Source organism: Tyto alba, unplaced genomic scaffold (assembly GCF_018691265.1).
Source record: "Tyto alba isolate M040663 unplaced genomic scaffold, T.alba_DEE_v4.0 Super-Scaffold_7, whole genome shotgun sequence".
Lineage (NCBI taxonomy): Eukaryota > Metazoa > Chordata > Aves > Strigiformes > Tytonidae > Tyto > Tyto alba.
Genome location: NW_024881328.1, coordinates 21,684,981 through 21,696,596, shown reverse-complemented (window position 1 = coordinate 21,696,596; position 11,616 = coordinate 21,684,981). Strand labels below are relative to the sequence as shown.

Sequence of the window (11,616 nt, the reverse complement as noted above, 5' to 3'; positions counted from 1 at the left end):
CTGGAAGGGGGTAGGAAAATAGAAGAAATAATTTGAAATCTGGAAAATACTTGTGATGGGTAAGTGGCTAAAAAATTGTCTGTTGACCTTGTCTAAAATAACTGGCTGGTCTACAAGTATTTAATATTACTGATGATTAAGGGGTCTACTTCAAACAGAGAGAATGGGATCCAGTCTTCAAATACCTGGCTAAGTACAAGTTATGACACTTCTACAAGATACATCTTTCCATCCACTTCACCTGTTCTGGTATTTATAATGAAGTAGCAAAAGAATGTGTTTCCAATGTAAAGTTTATAATCGAATGTTGCAAGAGTCAAGCAATCCACTGAGATTTTGCACTAAATCCTTAGAGTTTGATTTCTCTATAGTGAGAGAAAAAAGCAATACAAAAGCTGTTTTAGAAATACTATTTTTTTTTTAAATGTCATATAGTCAACAAGAAATTGAATTCAAACTTCTGTAAACAAGTTGTATTCGTGGATGACAATTCCACTAAAATAAGAGAAAAAAAAATGATATGCAAATATTTAGCAAGTATGAGACCACCATGGTGGGCTGGTGAAAGAGGGTGAAAGAATAAAAGCAGTACATTAATTAATTCTCTTCACTCAACTTACTGTCCTGAAGCAGTGTTTTCTGTACAGCCTCTGAGCTGAGTGACACTGCAAGACCCTTCAGATACTGCTTCTAGGTTGCTTTGCATAGCAAGAAATTAATTTTTGCTTAAACTGAAATGGATGTACCATACGAAAAGTTTTAACCGCAAATTTTGACTGCTGTTTACTTTTTCAGTATTTTTAAAAGTTATATAATTTCATAGCTGTATTCTAGTTCATTAGCAGATTTTGAAAAATCTTAAGACCTCAGTCACAATAGTCCACCAGTTCTGCAGCACAAGCCAATGGCAGATATACTGTGGAAGAGCAGAGGAATCACAGAGCCAGCAACACATTGCCTCCTACAATTAGTAAGCTGTTTGAAGCAGCATTACTTCAGAATCAGCTGAAGCTAGACCTATAGTTCATGGGGCTGCTGCAGCAGTGCCTCACGACACAGTATTTTTGGCTTTACTACTATTTATTTCCATAGCACATATTCTAGCGTGTGTATTTTCTATGCTAGTATTGACTCATACCATCCCAGCCCACCTTGCACTGAATTTTATGTTGAATTCTTAGACCAGTGTCATGGAAGAATGAGTTCACACACATGACAGTTCTCCTGCAGGATGCCACCTGAATGGCTTATCTTAAAATACAGGAGGAGCTACAATAAAGGAAAGCCAGAAGGTAGACAGTAGAATGCCAGACAGAAACACCTAAGTGGACAGCGTAAGAGCAAAGTCTGATGGTACCATTTTTAAAGAAAAATGACAACTATTGACTAAGAGGAAGGGCAGATTAATATAAGTACATGTTAAAAAAAAATCCAATGAAAAAAATTGTTTCCGACTGCTGACAGGCATTGAGAAGGTTGCTGATCTTGGCTTACTGCAGAGACACCAGTGAAGCAGCTCCTGAGACAGCAATATTTCATGTCTGACAGAAACAAGGATTGCTGGAGAAGAAAACAGGAGCGCTTAAATTTCACATATATCCAATCCTTGCAAGGAAACCATCACATTAATACAAGCATTGTGACTTTAACATGGCCCAGTGCCAAGCTGGAAATAAGATGCAAGAGGCTAGACTTTCTGAAGCCAATTATCGACCATCTCCATGCTAATCATGTCCATGAATGAAAAGTTAGCACAGTAATGCATTATATCGTATAACGTTATTTGGAAGGAAGCGTGGGCAGAGCTTAAATCTGTTCTGTTCTTCGAGATGATCTATTGTAAGTAGGAAAGCAGATAAGGAACCAAAGCACTAAACAGGTTAAAAATTCTTTCTTAGCCGTTGGAGAAAAGATCTTGGTAAGAAACTGTAGTGATTTCCATTCCACTAATGCTTCCATTTCACTCATTTATATCTACTGGTACTAGACATTATTCTTCCAATATGTTTATATTCAGCACATTTGCATCCATGATTTACTTCTTTCCTGGTGTACCTGACGTAAGCTGTATATCGCCATATGTATAGGATTAATGAAATTATAAATTGCATGATCACTGTGTTTCTTCACTGCAGCTGTTAAGAAATGTACCGACTACTATGAAGCTATATCCAGTTTGAACACTGAGTGGTGCTACGATATTAACTACTGCAATTCACTAGATCTTATTCCTTGGAAACAGGTTGTACCATCTGATAAACTTCATCACTTTTTACTTATTAATTAGCAATTACAGTTATTATCCTATTACTTGTATTAAATAGTAATAATTGCTTTATTATTATTATGAAGCATGACTAAGACTTTGAAAACAGGGACCAAATAAGTAAATTAGCTGTAGTCTGTACTCATTGTCTATGTGACTAGCACTGCGTAATCGCAGCCTGCTAATGAATCCAGATCCCACTGTAATAGATGTTGTTATGTAAACAGATGAAAAATGCCACAGCTGTGTGGCTTTTGAATGACCTATTTCAATTTAATATAACAACTTACTTATTTAATTTAGCATTCTGTGTCATAAGGAAGCCTATCAGTTGTATAACGCACAGTAATTTTTAAAAGCACTGTCATTGTTAGCCAACTACACGATCATCATTTTGTGCAGTATCACAGGCCTGCCTTGTCCCTAAGACAAACATGACTATTCCAGTAACACTGGATACTGAAATATTATAGATTTTAACAGGGCATTCAGGAAGCAAATGTACCTCAGGACTAAAATGTGAAGGAAAATAAAAACATTGGAAACAGCTTAGAAGAACATAGTAAGGGGGGTGGGGAATCTTTATTTGGGTTGCATTTTGACATAGAAAGAGAAAAAATAAAAATTCTCCCTATGCATGTGATCTCTTCCAGTTTCAACTTTAAATGCATGCAGAAATCTAAAGGGTTTAATTTGTAGTCACTAAGTCAGATAACACTGTTTCGTGTGCTAAATTACAGCTTCATAGTATATATGTTTTTTGGAGCAACCAGACTGAAGCTATCAAATGCTGTTACTATACCACAGGGAATACATGCCACTTTTAATTTTTCAAAATTTATTTAAAATGAAAACTAGACACAATCAAGCCGCTGGTTTCTGGCAGAGAGGACAGGATGGGTACCGTTCCATGCAGGCTCCATGTGGCTGGGGGCTGGTGCTAAACCTGACCCAACCTGGGGCAACGACCCAGTGTGCTACAGAAACATGGACCCGCTACCTGTGCTAAAATGCCTGAAGTGAAGAGGAAAATGCTCTCTTAGCATCTCTTCCTCCCTGCTGTGATATGCTGATGCTGCATCAGGAAAAGTGACAGATTTTGGGTAAGCAAATGCGAGCAGGTAAGACAGACCACATAAGAATATTTTCAAATTTATGCTTGTGAATTTTGTTAATGTATTTTTCATAGTTCTAAAGAAGGTGAAGATTTATTTCTAAAGATTTTATTTCTAAAGAAAACAATTGCTATTACTTAGATTAGTATTCTGTTGTGACAAGTGTATGAATTTTCATACTCTGACATCAAAACTATCCTATGTTGCCCTTCCCTGCTCTGAAGCAGCAGGGAATTCAAGGTATTTCCAGTGTCTTTTCACAGTCTTATGCTATGACCACAAAAACTACAGATGTGGCTAATTCATACAGCCTTCTAGATCCACTGAGGTTCTATGAACATCAGAACGGCGAACCAGTGCAGACAACGTGCCCAGGCCACAGCAGGAGGCCTTCAGGGATATGAAGCACTGATGGTGGAAGTGCTGGGGAGCCCAGGCGGGCTGGCATTTTACCTCGGGGGGCTAAGCATTTGAAAATACGGTTAGCTGTGGTTTTGGCTGTGGCTAGCTATCTGTAATAGTTCTAGATACACGTTGTAAGAAGCGAGGCCCTACAGCTGTAATGCTTACTGCTCTTTAGGTGCCTATTTCCACAGAATTATTGTCTCTTGTCCACATCCAAAAGCATGTAGGACATTTTCTTGACTCTCTCATTACTCTACATCCAAGTCCAAGACAGCAATAACTAGTGAAATGCCATTAAATTACAGAAAGCCAGCTCTACAATTTCTCATGAAAGGTGTAGCTGTCTCAGTGCTTAAAAGTAGCACCTAAATGAATGGTTAAATATGAAACAAAAATAGAACTAGATGATGGCAGTGAAAGGTATTTTATAGTGAGTGCTTTTTATCCATGCGAATAATCTCTATTGCTGAAAGTCCAACCCACAACAGTAGCACTAACAATCACTGATATTTTTGCCAGTTCTCACTGTAGCATTCAGAACTGGATGGGATTAGCAGACCTAATTATGAACAGCTGCAAATCCTGTTTTTGGTATTCCTCAGGATCAACGAACCTGTCAGCAAAAGGGAGGCTGGAAGCAAATGCATCCCACAAACGCTGTCCCACAAAACTGGTTGAAGAACAACGTATTAACACAAGTAGGCAACGATCTTTCTTTATCAGTATTTTTCCATTCATATATCTCACCTATGAAGAAAAGTTACACAGAAAACAAACAAACAAAAAAATTCTGTCCTACATGTTTGAGGTGACTACAGAAAGAAGGCAAATGAGTTACTTCTACTGCTGTTGCAAATGAACGAGTTTGGTGACTGGCCTTGTATAAAAAGTGCTACACAACACCGAGGTACTTCCCTCAGTAAAGCACCACCTCTTCGCGCACTGAGCTGCAGACTAGCTTATTTTTCATTGCTTGCTTGCCAGGAGACCTTCCAAAGATATTACAATTAGCCGTGAGTGGAAAAAACGCACCTCAATATCTTTAAAAGCTCATCGGGCAAACCGTATAATGTCACTGTCTTGGGTGACGGCCCAAGGAACGACTTCCACTCGGAAACCCGCTTAGAATTAAGCGTGAAAGAACAGCAAAAGACAACGGCCACGCAGGACCATTTTGGCTGTGCGGTTACACGAAACGACCCACACCCGCGAAGGGACGCGCCGCGTCCCCGCTGTCCGCGGCCCTCGGCGCCGCCACCTGCCCGGCGACGGCCGGGCCCCCGCCCGCGCTCCCCGCGGGACTCCCGGGAGCAGCCGCCGCGGGACGGCTGCCCGGACAAACCGCGCTGTCCAGCCGGCAAGTTTCGACGCGGCCGCGCCCCGGCAGCGACATCCCTCCCGCAGAGACCCCTGCGCGCTGCCGCCGCCCCGCGCTCCCGGCCGGGCAGCCCCGCCCCCACAGCACCGCCCCCCCCCCCCCACGCCCCGCCGCGGCGGGCTGCGCCACGGCCCGGCCCGCGCTCGCCGCCAGGGGGCGCTGCGCTGGCGGGGCCGGGCGCGGCTGCCGGGAGGCGGAGCCGAGCGCAGCCGAGCCGAGCCGAGCGCAGCCGAGCGAGGAGCCGGCCCCGGCGGCTGGGAGGCGGCGGCCGCCCTGCGGCGCGGAGCCGCCCGCTACCTGTAGCCTGGAAGAAGTGAGTATTTTCCTTCCTCCGTCTTGCCCGCGGGGTTTCGCCCGGACTTTGCTGTTAGCTGCCGCTCGCGAGTCCCGCTGCCCCCCCTCGCCTGGCCTCGCCCAGGACGGATAGAGCGCTGGGTAACAGTAGGTACTGGATTCGGTTGACTCCCTTGTCTTTCTGTTGCTTTTCTCATCCCCATCACCGTGGCATCTGGCTTTTTTTTTCTTTTTTTTTTTTTTTTTTTTTCTTTTAACCGGCATTAGCATTTGGGGAGCTGTTTTACCGGCAAGTCTCAGGTTCTCCTAGTCTCCAGCTTGTTAAATTCTCTCCATATATCCACTGAGGAAAGAAAATTGAGCTCCCACCAACCTATGTCTCAGATCCCTCCTGGGATCTCTGCAACAAAGAAAATATATTCTTTATTTCCCGTGAAAGAGAGTTTGCAGCCGTGGAGGTGGATCAGGGTGAGCTCTAGATGGAGGATTTTCCTCTGGGCCATTATTGTCCCCTTGGTTGCTAAGCAGTGGTGACCACATCTGTAGAGAGATGGAAGAAGCACACAGGAGAGAGCAACAGGAAAAGCTCCCAAGAACAGCATGTTCTCATCTCGGGTAGCCTAATCTGCTGAGTCTTTGTGTAGAAAAACCCGACACATTAATCTTTCTTAATGCACCTTGTTACCTTAACTCTAAACTGCTCGCATCCCATCTTGTATTCTGGTAAAGCAAAGATACTTTGTTTCTCCAAATTGGCTTGCTGTGACTCTTATACAAAGAGTAGTAAATGAGAAAAGTGCACTTCATGCTTTCCATGTGAGCGGTACTGCTTCAACCTGAAAAAAAAAAAAGGAAAACAAATGATGGGAGCAACCCATCGTATACAAAAAGTACATGATTGCTTTATGAAAAGTCACACAGTGCAGAGTTTTTCATCAAGAAAACCAGTTTCAGTACACTTTTCCCCTACTTACGTAAATCCAGATTTTGCCATTTAACTTGAGGATTCCAATATATATAATGGTTCTTCATTACCAAACAATCTCATTCTTTCTGGAATATATTAAAAAGACTTCTAGTTTGAGTGGGATGAAAAAAGCAAAATTAAGTAGTGGAAGGGAACATTTGATTATTTATTTTTTTTTTCTTCTTCCCAGGTGATCTCGGTTTAGAGCAAATATATGCATGGGAGTTAGCAACAACACTCCCACCCTTCCCAACCGTAATATTTTGTAAAATTATTTACTCTAATGATGTTTACCGTTTGATGCATAGCACCACAACACTATTAAAGTGTGAATTTTCAGATGGAATGAAAGGCAGTTCTGACACTGCCATTTTCATGTCAACAGTGTGTGCATGGGGGAAATGTCTTCTAGCTTCTAAGTGGACCAAAAATCTACTTTTTATTAGAATCTGATCAGTTGCTGCATTGCCGTCGTTTGCCAGACGCAGCTGTTGCAGGCAATTAGGAAGAATCCGTCCTGTCTGTTGGCCCTGATCTCTCTCTGTGAGAATCACAGCGGCTCCTTGGCTGGTCCTGATGGAGAAGGGTGTGTCTGGGTGGGAGGGCAGAGCACTGCTGTGTGCATCACACACAGAGGTTCAGAGTAGCCAGAGGTGTGTACAGGGTCCTGCAAGATTTGCCGAGGGCCAGGCTGACCATCAGCCAGTCCAAGGGGTTTAATGTCATCTTCACCTGCACTCCAGCCCTGTCACCTGTCTGTGTTGGGAACCGAAGAGGATAGTTTCATCTAGGCTCTTGGTTTTTGCTCCTTTCTTACATATTTTTAAAAATACTGTGTTTCTTAAATGGTCCTCTAAAAGTGCATTTAGCTAAAATTTATACCAACACATATTAGATGAAAATAAAAGATTTGCGCAAATCTTAGGCATTGATAGATACTTCTGTATTATTCCCAAGAGACACAAAAGCAAACATTGCCCCATTCATATTTAAAACATTATTCAGTGTTTGCAGCTGAAGTTCAACAGAGAGAAAAAGAAATGAGCTAAACAGATTGTTGATTTTAAAATTACACACATTAGAAGAAATGCAAAGTGCAGATAAACAGTATGAGACATGAACAAATTCCTGGGCTTTTAAATAGATTTTGTTAATCTAAGGTTTTATTACCAGCAGTACAATACTGATATTTTATTTTATAACTAGTTTCTGTTGTCTGAAGCAAAGATGAAGCTTTGAGGTAATGCTGAAAAGATAAATACTTTGTTTTTCTTCATGTAAGAAGTCTAATTTATTGTTAATACATACTTACTACTAATAAGCAGTGATAGGATTGAGTGGTTGTGCTGGTTGAAACACTTGTGTCCAAAGTACATTGGTCAGGAAAGATTTCCCATTAGTTGTCTTGTTATTCTTGTTAAGGTTTTTGTCACTGTTAACTAGTTGATTTCCAGATAGGAGATAAACCCTTTCTCACATATTTAAATACAGTTTGCATTTTCCCATGCAATGTAGTAAGTTCAGTCTTGGAAGAAATACACCGTAGAAATTCAGTAGCAAAGCAGAAGTTTAAAAGAAAAATTAAACCATCTTGCATGCAGTTGTATTCTGGGAAAAAAACCAACCAACCAAACAACAACAAAAAAACCAAACAACACAAAAAACAAAACAAAAAAACCTTATCAGAAATTTGAATATATTTTCATATGTGAGCAGGTGAATTTATCAGTTATTTCCATTGATGTTCTGTCAAGTTCTCTGTCAAGACTGATTTTTCTTTATTTGAAAGTCAAACCATGAAATTTTCTTGCCTGCAGTTTGACAAGTTAAGTAAAGGAAAACAACAGCAATGCTCCAGCAAGCCTCTTTGAGAATATGCACTTTTGTGACATATTTGTGACAGATATTAAATGGGAGTCCCTCCTGTATCTACACATTTAGTTGATCCTTTTGGGTTACTACTCTGTTGACAAGATTATTGACATATAGGTCTAGTTTCTTTTTCTCTTAGCCTGAAATGGTATCTTTCTCAGAGGCTGCATTTGCAGAATCATTATGTAACATTATTCTGAACTTTTGAACATAAAATTATTGTTTAAAATTGCCATTCTTAGACATAGTGACCTGAGTAACTGAGATACATAGCGTCCCTCTGTGCCCTTGCAGCCTTACCTGCTTCTGCAGATGGGCTGGAGCACATATTCTCTAGTGAGTGTTCCTTGCATCCAGGGGCGGGCGGTGTTGGGATGCCGTAGGGACTGGTACCTTCCCCGGGTGTAGAGATCTGATGCCATTTCTGCTGCACCCAAAGCAGCAGCAGCCAGGTTGTCTCTAGTTTTGGTCTGTCTTGTGGGTACTCCTGAGAGATTGCCAAGTCTTGCTGCCTGAGTTCCTGGAAGAAGCTGGGCAAGCCCTTTGCATTTGACTCACTGTTTGGCTTTGTATCTGGGCAACTGTGATTTACTGTACAGATTGTCCTGGTATGAAAATAAGTAGCTAATACAGTGAAAAGATATTATGGAGGAAAAATAGCCAAATAGCAAGCACAGTCTTGAAACCCACTTTGATCCCATTTTGAGGTGCATATGACTTTACAGTACTCTTACAGATACTGATTTACCTTGCTACAATGTCATTGACAAGGAGGTTTTTTTGTGCCTTAAGTATGCAATTTGAAATTCTACTGTGTTCATTAATACATCTCCAGGTTTCCTGAATGTATAAGGTATGCCTTGGAATATTTACAACATCCCTGAGAATGCTGTAGTCTCATATTGCCTAAATAGTTTTACTGTGTATAAATGTAGATGGGTGGATAGGCTATTACAGTTTGTATAAAGGGTGCATCCTACCCTTCCTACCTCATTTGCTCCATTTCTCTTCTTGACAATAGTAATCCTTGACCATTCCACACCTGATCTTTCTCATCAGAGCCACCCTTGTGTCTCTGCCCTTCCCTTCTGATTTACTCTTGGGGGCTGCTTCCACCCACTGTGATGATTACCCTCCCAGGTTAGACACAGTCCTGCAGCTCTCATGCTGGCAATTTAACTGCACATGTAGAGGAAATGTTTGCTACTTGATTGGATAGCATCCAGGAGGGAGCTTTTTGTTTCTAGTACCCAAATGCTTTAATTAATGTGTGTATACTTCTCGGCTACCTTTGATCTACTAGCCTGCAAATACTTATATAATAGTGAGAAATGTGCCTTCTGAGCAGCTGGTCAGCCAGTGAGGAAATGTTTGGTTTGGAGGTCTGCTGCCTAGTAGGGACTTGTGTTTCTTTGCCCTAAATTCGTCAGTGGCTTCTCTGGTGCCTGGGAGCTGCACATGTCCTCAGCACCGAGGCTGTGGTTGGCCAGCAAGTGGTGAGTTTTTCTGTGCTTGCTCAGCTTTCTTATCTCCATCCTGATTCCATCTGGGAACCCTTCTCTTACAGCAAGGTTTATATTCAGGCAGAAAACCTCAAGGGAATTTAAATTATTTTAACAATATGAAGTATCTTCAGAGTTTTTAGTATGTATAGCCAGATTAATTGGTGCAGAGGCAGAGGAAAGCAGTTACAATATACTGTGTAGTTACAACTGTGTGGTTACAATGTTTTTATAAAGGCTTTTCACTATTTTGTTGAAGAAAGTTCTCATTTGCTATAAGTTTTACTGGATTTATTTATCTGTTGGATTGTGTGTTTTAATTTTTTTTATTTTTTTTTTTTTTTTTTCCCCCTAACTATATAGTTGGTGGGGGGATGGGGAAGGTTGTTATTCAGGAACTGAAATTACTGGATAGAGTACTTCTAGTGGTGGTTGTCACTGAATACATACAAGCAAACTGAGTCAAGAGGAAGGACAGAGTGGAGCTCTAAACACAGTCAAAGTGAGGTGATAGTTTTTGAGGAAAATAATATGTGGAAGCACTGCTTAGCTAAACGTGTCTGTAGAAAGAGCGGTGGGGATGAAGGAACTTCATATTTGGAGTCACCTCACGTTAAGGGTGCCATGAAAGTGACTGCCTTCCTTACCTCATCAAAACCTGAAGTATATTCATTTAAAATAGAGGCTTCAAGTTCAGCACGGTCAGAGGGATCTCATCCAGGAACAGAGCCACTTACTGGGTAGAAGATACCTGTTTTCGTGGTGTAATCTATTTTTTTCTTCTCTCCTATCCCAGTAAAAATACAATTCCTTTTCTGTTACAGTACTTCTGTCTTGGGACTTGGTCTCCAACTTTTGTGTAGAGCACCGGGGGTCATGGGTTGTGTTGAATTTCCACTGATCTCACCGTCTGAGAGGATATAAGATAGTAGCTTGCGTGACCTCTGCCTGCAGTCAGTCCTGTCACTGTTGGATTCAAGATTCTTGACCAACAGAGCCTGTATTTCTTCTGTAGCCTGTGCATGAGATTTCAAAGGGTGTAACTACGTGACATAGTGGCCACTGTGTTAGATAATTTTAAGCTCTATATTTTATACCACACTTATTAAAAAAAATATTAATTAACTTACATTTTGATTCAATATTAGATCCTAATTCTTGGAAACTTATTTTTCTGGTTGCAGGTTAACTAATATATTTTTAAGAAGGATTTACTATATTTTCCCATGTTAAAAAGAGATCTTAACTTACTCTAAAGTTATTCACTTAATTAATAACCTGACCCTCAGTTTTAGGTGGGAAAAGATATTTCAGAATTAGAGTGATGACTTGGAGGACCTTTAAAGAATATGTAAGTAAGTAAAACCAATGAGAATTGTTATGCTTTTTTACCTTTATAATCTTAAAGACTTGAATCTATTGTATGTCCTTCAAACAATGCATCAATTTTCAGTTCTATTTTGTAAGGCAAAGACTGTCATAGAGAAGACGTGATTTAAAGCTTTCAGTGTGTAGATACTTGTGGTTAATATTTAATGATGTTTCAGAGATGATATTTAATGATATTTTGTAGCAGTTTCTGTGGCTTAGAAAAGATTATTTTGTTAATTAGATTTAATAAATTGAATGAAAGAAGAGCCCATTTGTCTGGAGCACAAAATAGCCATGTTCACTTATTTTGTCTTTTTTTCCTTCACTTTCCTTCCGTCTTCCGATCCCTAGAGGCATATTTTATTTTCATCTTGACGTGTCTTTTTTCTTTCACTGAATTCAAGCAGAGTTCTTTCCTTCCATGTAGTGATGATGTATTATTTCAT

At 40.6% G+C, this 11,616-nt stretch overlaps 1 protein-coding gene across 1 annotated transcript in view; it reads left to right on the top strand.

Annotated features, from left to right (window-relative positions):
- The first annotated feature begins 5,379 nt into the window (after nucleotides 1-5,379).
- The window catches only part of LOC104365944 (sodium channel protein type 2 subunit alpha), a 74,208-nt gene continuing 67,971 nt past the window's right edge, over nucleotides 5,380-11,616 (top strand). Inside the window, exon 1 of the mRNA XM_042784350.1 lies at nucleotides 5,380-5,477. The gene's annotated coding sequence lies outside the window, so the exon portion shown is untranslated. The remainder of the gene's footprint in view (nucleotides 5,478-11,616) is intronic.